Source organism: Lynx canadensis, chromosome B2 (genome assembly GCF_007474595.2).
Source record: "Lynx canadensis isolate LIC74 chromosome B2, mLynCan4.pri.v2, whole genome shotgun sequence".
Classification (NCBI taxonomy): Eukaryota; Metazoa; Chordata; class Mammalia; order Carnivora; family Felidae; genus Lynx; species Lynx canadensis.
The window spans coordinates 39,971,753-39,985,511 of NC_044307.1; positions in this window are offsets into that span (position 1 = coordinate 39,971,753).

Genomic DNA, 13,759 nt, shown 5'->3' on the forward strand with positions numbered 1-13,759 from the left:
AAAGCTGGAGCTGCTAAGGGCTGTAAAAGTCCAGGTCAGAATCCAAGGGAATGAGTGTCGAGGGCAAAGAGCTGGGAACAGGTCAGAGGGGACCCAGGAAAGCAGTGGGAGGGGACAGCTCTCAGGAAAAGCTGGGGTAGGGGGGCGAGCTTTGGTAATCCAAACCAAGATGGGTACCTCCACACACGGTATCTATCGCAGGTTATTTAATAAAGAGCTAACAAAGTGACTGCAATTTCAGTGCTAATGTACCAATGTCTCACAGTTCTGCGTCTTAACCTCATTGCTGGGGCTCCGGAGGCCCCCTCCCGCCCCCGCCTCCCCAGCCCGATGTCCCCCTGCAGCCACTGGGGCGGAGCGTCTCATTTAGCTAGAATGTCATCCATTTATCAAAGGACAGGATTAGCCCCCCTCCTCCACATTCGGAAGGCAGAGCCTTGCTCTTTCTAATTTCAACTTGGCAACAGCTTAGGTTATTAACCTACTGAAATATCCTCCAGGGTCTCCCTCTCACACCACGCTGCTTCCCCCCATGTTTTCCCAGCATTCACTCTCTGATTCCCTTTTTCTCTGGGGCTGCGGAACTAAAGTTTTTCCATCTCTGGCTCTTTATATGTGGATAAAAGACCTCCCTCTCCTTACTCCTGCCTTGCCGGATGGGCACACAGGGGCATTCATGGTGAGCGGAAGGGCTGAGAGGATGCTCCCTAGGATATAGGGGGACACAGGGGTACCACTTTTGTTGAGACATGGGGAGGCAAGGAGGGAAGTGGGCGGATCTCTGAACCGGAAGTCAGGAGACCTGGGTCCAGGACCTAATTCTGCCACTCACTCAACCTTTGACATTGGGCAAGCCAACTTCTCCTCTCTCAGCCTCAGTTTCCCTACGTCTGAACTGAGAGGAAAGGATATGAACCAAGCACTCAGGAAACTCCAAAAGTCAGATGGGTTACCCAAACGAGTGGATTGGCCTATATGTAAGACAATGAGGTGTGATAGGCAAATTGGAGGGTACATGTCCAAGTGGAAGGCATTCACATTTTAAAAATCAAGATTTCACCACCCAAAATATATCTGCTGGAAAAATTAGGCCCTAACTTTCCAAATTAGCCTTTGGAAAGTCCTTTGAGGTCCCTTCCCACTGTAACATTCCACCGTATAATCTTCTAAATCAGCAGGGGCCATCTGAAAAGTGTGCTAAGTAGCCTGGGTGGCTCAATCGTTTAAGCGTCCAACTCTTGGTTTCAGCTCCGGTCATGATCTCACAGTTCGTGAGTTCGAGCCCCATGTCAGGCTCCATCCTGAAAGGACAGAGCTTGCTAAGATTCTCTTTCTCCCACTCTCAGTCTCTCTGCTCCTCCTCTGCTTGTGCTCTCTTTCGCAAAAAATAAATAAAAATGAAATTTTTTTCAGAGAGCAAGTTTTCTAGTATACCACCACTGTTGGCCATGGATCCATCTCTCTCTCTCTCTCTCTCTCTCTCTCTCTCTCTCTCTCTCTCTCTGGCACATGGCTAACTTGGGCTTCCTGACAGCATAGGAGTCTCAAGGGAGTTAGGCTTTTTACAGGATGACTGGCTTCCAGAGAGCAAGCATTCCAAAAGATCTAATCAGAAGCTTCTTCTGACCTAGCCTCGGAAGTCCCAGAATATCATTGCTCTCAATTTCGATTGGTTATACAAATCACCAAGACCAATCCAGATCCAAGGAGAGAGATTAGAGTCCACCTTTCAATAGGAGGAGGAACAAAGAGTATGGGGCCATCTTTAATCTACCACAGCAGAGTCAGGGAGAAGCAGTGCAGCAGAAGGCTACTAGACCATTCGCCAGAAGATTCGAGTCTACCCCCTGCCTCTACTTCATACTACATGGGTGCCTTCTGGCAGGTCATTTCATTTATTTGAAACTCCTTTTCTTCAGATACTAAACAGGAAAGAAAGATGAAGGGAAGGGAAGGGAAGGGAAGGGAAGGGAAGGGAAGGGAAGGGAAGGGAAGGGAAGGGGAAAAAAGGAGGGGCAATAACCTTTATCCTGCCAACTTCACAGGGTTATCATTAGGAGCAAATAGGCTCATTTTAATGTACCTGCATGTAATTTAGCACCATCATTTCCATATATGTTTTTAATTAGGGTGAGCACATCATTCATAGTTCAAACCAGGACACTTTGCAATGTGAAAGGGAGTGCTATTACCAATTACATTACAGGTGGAAGCAGGACAGACCTCAGCAAACCAGCTTGCGTGGTCACCTCGCTATGATGACTACGCCAGGTTCCGGAGAAGAAACTGAGTAATGTGAACTGGGTCCAGTTACCCAGTGGTGAAGAAAACATTCTGAGGAGGATTTAGAAGTCTGAGATCTCGCTAAAAATCTCTAATGGAAGAAAGCAGACTATAAATAGATCCATAAAGTACACATGAAAGAAAAAACTCGTTTTTCCTTCTAGTTCAAGTCATTTCTCCATTCCCAAGGTCAAGTTGCCTATCCAGGTCCCAACTGGTGTTCTCACCTCCACCCCCAGAGAATTCTATCAAGGATGCACAATGTCTGGTATTCTCCCCTGGCATAACCCCTTGGGTGGCTGTCCATAACCTACCAAAGAGAGACCTTCAACTCCAGGCACGGCATGTGCTAGCCATGGGCTGGCCCTCCCCCTACCTATCTCTCCATCCTCCTTCTCTTTCCCCTCTGGCCTCACACTTTATTTACATTCTAGTAATTCCAAAACAATTTTTATCTCCTGGCATGTGGTACTGGAGTTTGTACCCTGTGATGTCTCTGTCTGCTGTCCCATTAGTCTAGAATGTTCTTTTCCATTTCCTTTGCCTCTGCAGCCACTCAGGACGCATCTCCTCAAGGAGGCCTTTCTGGATGCCCAAGGGCAGAGACAATCCCCACCCCTGTGCTTACTAACTGGCCTTGGAACATCCTGTGAACACTTCTGGTCTTGGAATCCTAGAACAGTTAAGAGCACAGACCTGGGGCTCAAAATCTAATTGATCTTGGGCAAGTGATTGAATCATATTGTGCCTCAGCTTCCCCGTTTGTAAAATGGATTTAATAGGACTCATCTCTTGGGACTAAGTGTGTTGTTTTTTGTTGTTGCTATGTTTTTTAAGTAAGCTCTAGGCCTAACGTGGGGCTTGAACTCACAAGCTTGAGATCAAGAGTCGCGTGCTCTACAGACTGAGCCAGCCAGGCACCCCCCCCCCACTAAGTGTGTTAATAAAATACACCTATCACTTCATACAGTGCCCGCCACCTATAAAGTACTCAATAAATAGATGCTATCCTCTTCTGATGTGGTTTGCACCTGGCACCCACAGGCAAAGACTAGATCCTAATATGTGTCGGTTGAAATGAACCCCATTTAGGGGGTCTTAGAGCCCTTCAGAGAGACTCTTTGCTCCAGGGGAAAAAGACTAGAAGTCAGAGGATGGCCAGGCGACCAGAAGAAAGGCTAAAAGTTGTGGGATGGACTAGATAATAGAGAGACACTGAAACTTGAGTCTTCGCTGGGGAATGGGCTGACTTCCCATGAAGAAAATGACCCACTCTTTGCACAAAGCCATGCTCCTTCTCCTTCAAAATCCCTAGGAAAACCCAGCTCCAGGCCTCTGGTCTCCCTGCTCTTGCCATTTGTCTGTGTGTCCCTCGTTCTCCCTGTCCTGTTCTCAGGTGCCTCCTTCCCGAGACTGACGGGTGGCCTCTGACAACCTCTGGAAACACACGCGTGCCTAACCTCACGCAGAGACACACAAGTTATAAAAGCACCTTGTATTTGTTTTCCCCGCTCCAAGTTACAGGCCTGGAGGTTTCTCCTCAAATTTCAGCTTCCCCTTCTCCAGCCTCACATTTCTAACTACACCCAAATTAAGATTTTTATGAGCAAACCAAGTTATACATAAAACATTTTTACATTCTTAAACTGACAAAGTGATTTAACTTTGTAAGGGGCACTTAAAGTCGAAGTATTACATATGCTTCAAAATGTCCTCGAATTTCCACCAAGAGAGAAAGAGGGAAGGAAGGAAGGAAGGAAGGAAGGAAGGAAGGAAGGAAGAAGGAGAGAGAGGGAGGGAAGGAGGGAGGAAGGAAGGAAGGAAGCAAGGAGGGAAGGAGGAAGGAAGGAAGAAAGAAAGGAGGGAAGGAGGGAAAGAGGGAAGGAGGGAAGGAGGAAGGAAGGAAGGAAAGACGGAAGGAAGGAAGAAGGGAAGGAGGAAGGAAGGAAAGAAAGAGGGAAGGAGGGAAGGAGGGAGGGAGGGAAGGAAGGAAGGAGGGAGGGAGGAAGAAGGAAGGAGGAAGGAAAGAGGGAAGGAGGGAATGAGGGAGGGAGGGAAGGAGGAAGGAAGGAAGGAAGGAAGGAAGGAAGGAAGGAAGAAGGGAGGGAGGAAGGATAGAGAGGGAGGGAAGGAGGGAGGAAGGAAGGAAGGAAGGAAGGAAGAAAGAAAGGAGGGAAAGAAGGAAGGAGGGAGGGATGAAGGAAGGAAGGAAAGAAGGAAGGAAGGAAGAAGGGAAGGAGGAAAGAAGGAAGGAAAGAGGGAAGGAGGGAAGGAGGGAGGGAGGGATGAAGGAAGGAAGGAAGGAAGCAAGGAGGGAAGGAGGAAGGAAGGAAGAAAGAAAGGAGGGAAGGAGGGAAAGAGGGAAGGAGGGAGGGATGAAGGAAGGAAGGAAGGAAAGAAGGAAGGAAGAAGGGAAGGAGGAAGGAAGGAAAGAAAGAGGGAAGGAGGGAAGGAAGGAAGGAAGGAAGGAAGGAAGGAAGAAGAAGGGAAGGAGGAAGGAAGGAGGGAAGGAGGGAATGAGGGAAGGAGGAAGGAAAGAAGGAAGGAAGGAAGGAAAGAAGGAAGGAAGGAAGGAAGGAAAGGAGGGAGGAAGGAAGGAAGGTAGGAAGAAGGGAGGGAGGAAGGAGAGAGAGGGAGGGAAGGAGGGAGGAAGGAAGGAAGGAAGGAGGGAAGGAGGGAGGGAGAAAGGAAGAAAGAAAGGAGGGAAGGAGGGAAAGAAGGAAGGAGGGAGGGATGAAGGAAGGAAGGAAGGAAAGAAGGAAGGAAGGAAGAAGGGAAGGAGGAAAGAGGGAAGGAGGGAAGGAGGGAGGAAGGAAGGAAGGAAGGAAGGAAGGAAGGAAGGAAGGAAGGAAGGGAAATTTTTGAACAGCTCCAGAATTACCAGACATTTTGCTGCTCTGGGCTGGCCCTTGAGTGGCACATTGCACCCTTGGAAAATCTTATCCCACCAAGAACACTCTGGAGCTGAGAAAGCTAAGATTTCACATTGTCCTTTGTGTCCAGACACTGGCAATTCCACCCCCATCCCCTCGGCTAGGGACAAGAGGGTATAAATAGCTAGAGTTCCTTCTGCAGAGTCAAGCTCCCAGAGGCCAAACAGCTGCCTAGCTACCAACAGTTCCGCCACCTCCAGCCCTTCATTTTGATGACATTGGCTTCCTGGCGCCTCGGCAGCAGGTAACTGAGGACGGCCATTCGTTGCTGTCTAACTTGGCCGTGCCTTGCTCATGAATCTGGTGCGCGTGAATGCCTCCTCTCTCCCCAGCCCTCTTGGCAATTGCCTAACTGCCCATGGGCCTCCCGCACCCCGTAAAGTGCTTCACCAGGTGGAGGAAGAGGGGGAAAGAAGCCAATCACCCCACGAGGGGCCAGTCCTAACCTCTCTTGAAGCCAGTGGGTGGGTCCAGAATGAGAAGGTGCTAGCTGGTCTGTGTCTCACAACAGGTAGCAGGGGATGGTCAGAACTTTACCAGCAGGAATTCAGGCTTCAAGTTCCCGATAGTTGGTGGGTGAGGTTAAGAACAAGGGCTTAGAAACAGACACTTACATAGTAGGCGCCCCCTGGGATCTTAGGAGGAGAGGCAGTTTGACCTAAAGTCTCCGGTCTACAGTCGCTCAGTCCTGGGTTTGAATCCTGACTCTCTCCGTGCTGGCTGTGTCTTTGCATAAATTTTCTACCCTCTCCAGGCCTCAGTATCCTCACATGTAAAATGGGGATAATAGTACGAGTGCCCACATCGTGGGTTTATTATGAGGATTAAATACAGAAGGGTTTCACAGACAGCTTGACATATAATAAGGGTTCAGGAACAATTACAATCACTATTGTTACTCCCAAGGTTTGCGATCCTTTGGAATAATGAGACCAGCTTCTACGCCAGCACCTGCCTTTTCTACCAGCCGAGGCAGGTGTCCAGTTCATTCCACCGCACAAATTCCTCCAGTGACTTCTGCAGGATCTCCCGCTGGCCACCTCCAGCCCCAGCCAGGACCCCAAGGCTCCCCCCGCCCCTTGCAGCCTCCACCCTGCCTCCTTGTCCCCTCCCACCCCAGCTCCTAGAGTGAGCATCCTGGCCAGGACCCCAAAAACCTATCCACAATCCCCAACTCCAAGAAAGGGGGGTCCAAAAGGCAGAGCAGTAATGAGATGGAGGGTTTGGGCTAATCCTGAGCCAAATGAGGGTCTAATTCGTGCTGTAAAAGTCTGTCAGCTGCTAGTTAACAGCTCCTCTTAGCCCTGAGCCTGGGAGGAGGGGGAGGCCTCTGCTCCCAGGAGCAGTTGGGCCTGTACCTAGGGTGTTGTTTCTCTCCCTTTTCCTTGTTTTTTTTTTTTTTTCATTTTTGGAATGTGAATATAAACTTTATGGAGGGGCCTGGTCTCTGTTCACACCGGGTGCTAATAGCCCACAGCTGAAAGCAGAGGGGTGCAGAGGAAAACGGGGAGGTGGAGCCCCCAGAACGCTAGGGGGAACCAGGAAGGGCTGTGGAGGGGCCCAGGAGGCGGTGGAAGGATATTTAATATTGAATTTGCTGCCTTTTTTTTTTTTTAATGTGGAAACTTTTAGACACAAACCGGCCCCTGTGTTTAAGACATTAAAACATCTTTAAGCATTTTCTGGTTTGAGTTTGCTCCGCAGCCGTCCTGGTTCCTGGAATGTATTTTATTTTTCTTTTAAGTCGGTGAGAGCAGAAGGAGAAGGAAGGGGGGGTGGGGGGGGAGTGCATTTTCAACAGATTTTTCTTTTTCTTGTTCCTGGGGTGGGGAAGAGGGCGGAGAAGGAGAGAACAGGGCTCCCTGTGTCTGATCGTTAATCCCCAGGAATCCCGCTTGGCCTTTATGGCCGATGCACTTGCTGACACGAGATACACGTGTACATTCCCGGTCCTTGTCTGGGGCGTCGCCCGCCCTGGGAGGGGGGAGCGGGGAGCACGCTGGGTCTGAAGTCGCGCGCACGCTGGGGGCGGCGGAGGAGCGCGGTGGCCAGGCGCAGAGGGCGCGGGTGGCGGGCGGGGACCGGGGTGACCCGCCACCCAGCGCAGGGCCCGGTCCCCCTCTCCGCCCGGCGCGCGGCCGAATCTCGCCCACTTCCGCTTGGCACCCGGGCGGCCGTCTGCCTCGGCCGCCTGGGCCGGGCGCCACGCGTGGCAGGGACGGTGACTCACGCGGCCCCGAGGCAGCGCTGGAACGCGCACGTGTGGCAAGGGCCCCGAAGGGCGCCCCGCGCCGACGCCCTTGACCTCAGGGCGCAGCCCTAATGCCCTAGAGACGCTGGCGACTTGAAGGAGGAGGCCCGGAATCCGGATTCCTGGGCCGCGGGGTCTGAGCCAGGACTCCGAAGAGCCTTGGCGGGGAGATTGGCTGGGGTATCCGCACAGAAACTTCGCTTGCTGCGGAGCCGCCCTGGCCGGGAGCGCGGCTGACACTTAGATGGGGGTCCCCAGGCCACGTCTCGAAAGTAGGGCAGTCACGCTGGCACTACTCCGTCCTCATGACGGGGCCAAAGAATCGGCAGCCCAAGGCCGGAAGCCTACATGAGCGCGCAGTAGGTGCCCAATAATTGCCGAGTTGGGAGTTCTTCCATCAGTGGTGCGTCAGAGCTTCATGGCCCCTGAGGCCCCAGCCCCACTCCCAGCTTTTCTGGCAACCCCTGCCCCTGCCGGATCTCTGTTTTTCCATTTGAACAATGGAGAGGGCCAAACACCTTTTGCGGGAAGGAGAAATGCTTAGTTTTCTCAAGATGGGGGAAACAGGATGGAGGTGCGTCTAGGAGATGCAAATTGGGCCGCCGCCTGCCCGGAGGGGGTGATGGGGAACTTACTGGGAGTGTTGCGAGGACACATTAGGGTCTGGGAAAGTGTTCTTGTGAGGTCATCTGCCTCCTACCAGAGAGGCAACGGAGCTGCTGGGCAGAGGTGGTGAGTCTAACTTGTTCCCTGTGAGGACCCCGCCCCACTGCAGACCTCCTTGACTTTCAGGCAGGCGGGACAGGCTGGCACAGGACTCGGGGAGAGTCTGGGGGTAAAGAGGAGACCTGTTCAAGCACCAGGCACCCGGAACTCACAGAGCCTAGTGCATGCCACTTCAAGAGGTTGAGACGCACAGAGTCTCAGAGGCAGAGAGGGCACCAACCCTGCAGAGGCTGGGAGGCGCTGGTGGGCAGAGGACTCGCACTTCATGAAAGTCGGGGACTTGAAAGACTCGTTGCAAACAGGATTCGTTTCTCCTTCACCACCCAGTAGTGTTTCAGAGTGCCCCGCGCCGTCTGGGGGTGGGAAGGCGAGCCGGGTTGTCCAGGAGCTTGCGCTCCCTAAGGGGGAGGAGGAGTAAGTCAGAAGTTAGCGGAGGGAAAGCAGCTGCCCTGGTGATCTCAACTCCTGAAGTTACCTCCTGACCTGGACTTACCTAAGGTCTTATGAGGATGTCCCTCCTGCTTAAGGGGATTTTGTCCTAAAATTAGAAGGCCTTTACAGGTCAGGAAACCTGAGCTCCATAGGTCCCTGACTTGCCGGGTGCCATGGCACTGTGGCAGGGCCAGACAATCGTCACACCCCCATCGTGTAGCCTCCGTTTCTGGTCCCTGCCGCTTCTAGCCCAGCGCCTGGGTGGCACTCCTGCGCGCCCAGCTAACGGCAAAGCGAACACTGTGCAATCCAGCCCCCATCCCCGGAAAAGAAAAGCATCCAGGACCAGCCTTACTTCCTGAAAGACTCTCCCTCCTGTTCCCCTCTCGAGGGGGATGGGGAGCGAAGAGCCAGACCTCGCAGTAGGGGGCAGATAAACAAGCCTGAGAGGCACCCTCAAGGCAAAAAGTGGTGGGTTCCCTGGGGGGGGGGGGGGCTGATAGACGCTTTCCGAAGACCCCAGCGCGCGCTCGGCCCTCCCAGGACGGGCCGTTCCAGCCAAGCCCCACGCGCCCTGTGCTGCACATTTTGGGGACCCCGGAGGCGCAAACGGTTCTGCCTCCGGGACGCAGTTATTTCTTGCAAACCGGCGGGCCCTGCAGTAATTTGGCTCTGAAAATTGGTGCCACAGAAACAGCTGAGAGCTGGCAAGGCCGGCGCCCCCAAGGGTCAGCGTCTGTCAGTCCGCATTAAGATATGCAAAGCCGAGGCGCCCGCGCAGCCGCCGATGCCTCTCGGCCTGGTGCGTAATTGGTGTCAACTGTTTGATTGCGATAATTGCTACTGTCTGGGGAAGTGGCTTCCAGGCCCCAGTGGGACAGAGCCAGGTCCGCAGGCGGCTGGGCCTGCTACTGGCCCCTGAAAGCTTCCCTGACCTCTGGCTCATCTGTCTACTGTTCCCTGCGACCTGCAGGCCTGGGACTTCAGAGGGACTCCCCATCGAGTCACTCCCTTTCTCTGAGGGCCCCCCCCCAAGATCTGTCCCCCCTCTCGCCCCCCCGCCACCGCAAACTACATCTCCTGGAGGGAGGAGGAACAGGAGGGCGTAGGCCTGACTCCCTCCCCACCCCACATTTCCCACCCCAGAATAGTCTCAATAGCGATTACCTTTGGCCATTATCTTGGCTGACCCTCACCAAAGCCTGTGAAGTCAGTATTATTAAGTCCTACTTTAGAGGTGAGAAAATGGAGCCTCGGGGCCTGTTCAGCAGCATCTGTGACCTCTACCCACCAGATGCCAGCATCACACACGGCTCTTCCTGGTTACAATAACCCAAAATGCCTCCAGAAATTGTCACATGTCCCCAGTTGAGAACCACTGGTTCCAACTGGGCCCCCATGATGTCAGGAGCCAGGTGTTTGGCAAGTAAAATCAGTTCAATGGTTCAATGCTTTTAAAGAAAAATTTCTACAGCACTTGCCGTTGTAGAAGAAAGACGAGGCCTGGGTGGGTAGGGGCTGTAGAGAGGTGACTAAGGAACCCTTCCTGCTGTCAAAGCTTAGCTTCCTGGTTAAGCACATGGAGTTTGCAGTCAGATGGCCTGGGGTTTGAATCTCAGCTGCTATTTTACTAAGTGAATATCTATCTGTGCCTCAGTTCCCCCGTCTGTAAAATGGAGACAATAGTAATTACCTCATAGACTTATGATGAGGATTAAATGAGCTATTGTTGGCATGATTTAAGAACAGCCTGGAACAGGGGCACCCCAGGGGGCTCAGTCTGTTAAGCATCCAACTTCAGCTCAGGTCATGATCTTGTGGCTCATGGGTTCCAGCCCCGCATGGAGCTCTGTGCTGACAGCTCAGAACTTGGAGCCTGCTTTGGATTCTGTGTCTCCCTCTCTCTCCCCCTGCGCTCACGCTCTCTCTCTCTCTTGCTCTCAAAAATAACTAAACGTTAAAAAAAAAAAAAGAGCTTGGAATGTAGTAAGCACTCAATAAGGGTTTGTTAAATAAAAGAAAGCACTTACAGTCTACGTAAAGGGTGGGGAGGTAAGGGATTCTTTGGTGTCTGCAAATGAGTATAATGTGGGACAGAATCAGGCAAGGTTTAACCAGAGGCAGCAGTGGTGGAAGAAGAAATTCTGCCTGGGAGACAGAGGTGGCTTTGGAGCTTGAGGGGCTGGGGGAGGCTGAGTCTTTAAAGAGAAGGAAGAGATTAGGGCCTGGGGTCCACATGCATTAGGAGCTCTGCCCTGGTCAGTCACCAAGACAAAGCCCGTTTCACGTGTGTGGAGTGGGAGCAGGGAAGGTAACAGTGCTCCTGAAGGCAGCCTGATGTAAAGCTGAAATGAAGACCCCCTCCTCCAGCAAGTCCTCTATGACCCCTTCAGCCGTTTCAAAACAATCCCCTATCCTCTGAATGTCTGCAACATTGCTTGCTCTACTCTTTGGATGTGAAACCAAATAAAGCCTTGTATTATCCTTCTTTCCAGCTACGTACTTTGTGCCAGGCATAGGCAAGCACTTTACAGTTATTATTATATTTCTGAATGGTTATGTCCTTCATCATTACTAGCATATTTATTATGCACCAGACGATAGGGTAATATAGACTATGTGAACTATTTTATTTAATCCTCACACAACTCTGTGTGCCCATTGTGTAGAGGTTAAGAGCGTGGGCTTTGGAGTTTGAACCCAGCTCTAACACTTGCCAGCTATGTAAACTGGATGCACACAACCCCTGTGAGCCTCAGTCTTCTCATCTATAAAATGGGCTTAGAAAACCTACCTCCGGAGATGCTTTTGAGCGGCCAATGAGCCCATGAATGTGAAGCACTAACAGATGCCTAGACCGTGGCACAGGTACACTGAGAAACTCTCTAGAGTCTCTACATTTATTAAATAACAACAATCACAATGATTAAAATATGTGGCCATTTGCCTCTGTTTTCTTAACTCGCCCGGATTGGGGAGGGTTTGGAGCCAAGGTCTCTGGAACACTGGGGCTGTGGCTGGGGCTGTGGATGTGCAAACCCCAATGGAGAACAGCGGGGGAGGGGCCCGGGGGGGGGGGGCAGTGGGAGTGGTCTACCCTGGGTGCAGGCAATGAAAGGGTTCATTGTGTAGAGAACGTTAAAACAACAATAAAATCAAGTAGGAGTCGGTCTGCTTTTTTCTTATCACCATGTACCAACAATTCTGTGTTCGTGATAAAATACTCTTCCCTGGGGAAAAAAATAAAATAAATCTGTCGTCCTGTGTTCTAAGCAATGACTGCATTGCTGGGCTTCCAATGGGCCCATCTCTGGTACTTCCTCTGTCACAAAGACGGTCCACTACCTGGTAGTTCATTTGAGGGACTCTCGGGGAGACAGCCAGCCCCAGGCCCTCCAGACTCCTCTGCTACACCCCCGATTTGGGGAGGAGGTGTGTAACAATTCAGAATCTCTGGAGCTCCCGTAGCTGTGCGCATTCCTGCATTTACAGAGTACATTCAGAGATAAGTGACGACAGAGTAGCCAGCTCAAGCTGCCTCAGTTCTCTTGTTCATGCAGAGCATCTGCTGAAACACCCAGAGTTCACTCTTGGGGGAGCTTTTCTTCCTGTGGTTCCCTCCCCCTGACCTCTGATAAACCGTGAGCATAATTTTTAAGTGGTAATCAGATACTTTTGTCTTTTCTGAACTGTAATATTCACTTTATTATTTATTTATTTATTTATTTATTTATTTATTGGTATGATCATACATGTTTTAATAGAACGTTTCAACTGTCTGTCTTTTCTGGCCATTATTATTTATCTGGTATGGACTATTGATTCATTATGGTGCTATGGGGGCCCCCCGGGTGGCTCAGTCGGTTGAGGATCTGACTCTTGGTTTCAGCTCAGGTCATGATCTCACGGTTCGTGGGTTCGAGTCCTGTGTTGGGTGATGGGTGTTGGGCGTTGGGTGTTAGGCTCAGTGTGGAGCTTGCTTGAGATTCTCTCTCCTCTCTCTGCCCCTCCCTCAGTTGTACCCTCTCTCTCTTTCTCTCTCTCTCCAAATAAATAAACTTAAAAAAAAAACCCTCCTATTATTAAGGTAATAACTTGGTCTTATGGGGGCATGTTAAAAATGACTCACTCAGGTTGCCTAATACTTAAGTAAGCCAACGGTCTGGAAAGGGCGCCCCACAAGGCTACCGCTTCCGGGTCCTCGCGGCTGCCCTCTGGGCCCTGGAACCCCTCCTCATGCAGTGGGCAGCATGGAGCTTCCTGCCCAGCTGCTCCGTCCCTCCCACAGCAGCCACTGCCACTGCACCCCTCCCAGTCTCCTCCTTCGGCTGTGACCCGGTAGGGAACCTCCTCGGAGGAGCTAATAAGTGGGTGGCTTCGGGGGCAGACACATTTTGACACAGGCCCCAGCCTCCCAGCAGGACCCGTTTGGGTCCACAGCGTATGAGGGAAACTGAAGCCCAAAGACAGGTGATGCCCAGCCTGAGGTCACCCAGCTGGTCGGCGGGTCAAGGAAGAACTACGACTCCGCACCCTTGGCCTCCAAACTGGTGCCCTCCTCGGGCACCACTCAGTCTGAGCCTAACAAGGATGGTCTAATGGCAGGACCGTAGTCACCAAGGGCAGGCCTCAGTGGATGCTCTTTCTGGCCAGGAGGTCCATCATGGGGCCCCTTTCTGAGACCAGAGTAGCCACCCCCACCCCCAGCCTGCCCCTCCCTCCTTCTCATTCCCCCAGTGTGAGCTGAGAGCAGGGCCAGGTATGTGATGGAATTCTCTAGACAGGAGTCCAGTGACCCAGAGGCACTGGCCTTTCCCTGAAGAGGTGGGATGGGCCTTAAGCCAGACCTCCGTTTCCCTTGGCCTGGACTAAGGAGCCATGGGGTGGAGGGAGACGTACCCTGTGACCCAGCTCGGTGAGGCTGCCCCTCTTTTTCAGGAATAGGGAAATCTAGGGTCCCTTCAAGGCCAAGACTCCCAGCATCCGTGAGTTCTACTTCCAGGAAGCCCCTCCCCCCTCCCCGCTGGCTCCGCAGCTGCAGTGATGGTTGCTGCTCCCATTTCAACCAGCACCAGATCCATTAATAGCATCAGTTTTATTTGCACCAGCCCTGGCTCCCTCCCTGCTCCCCGGG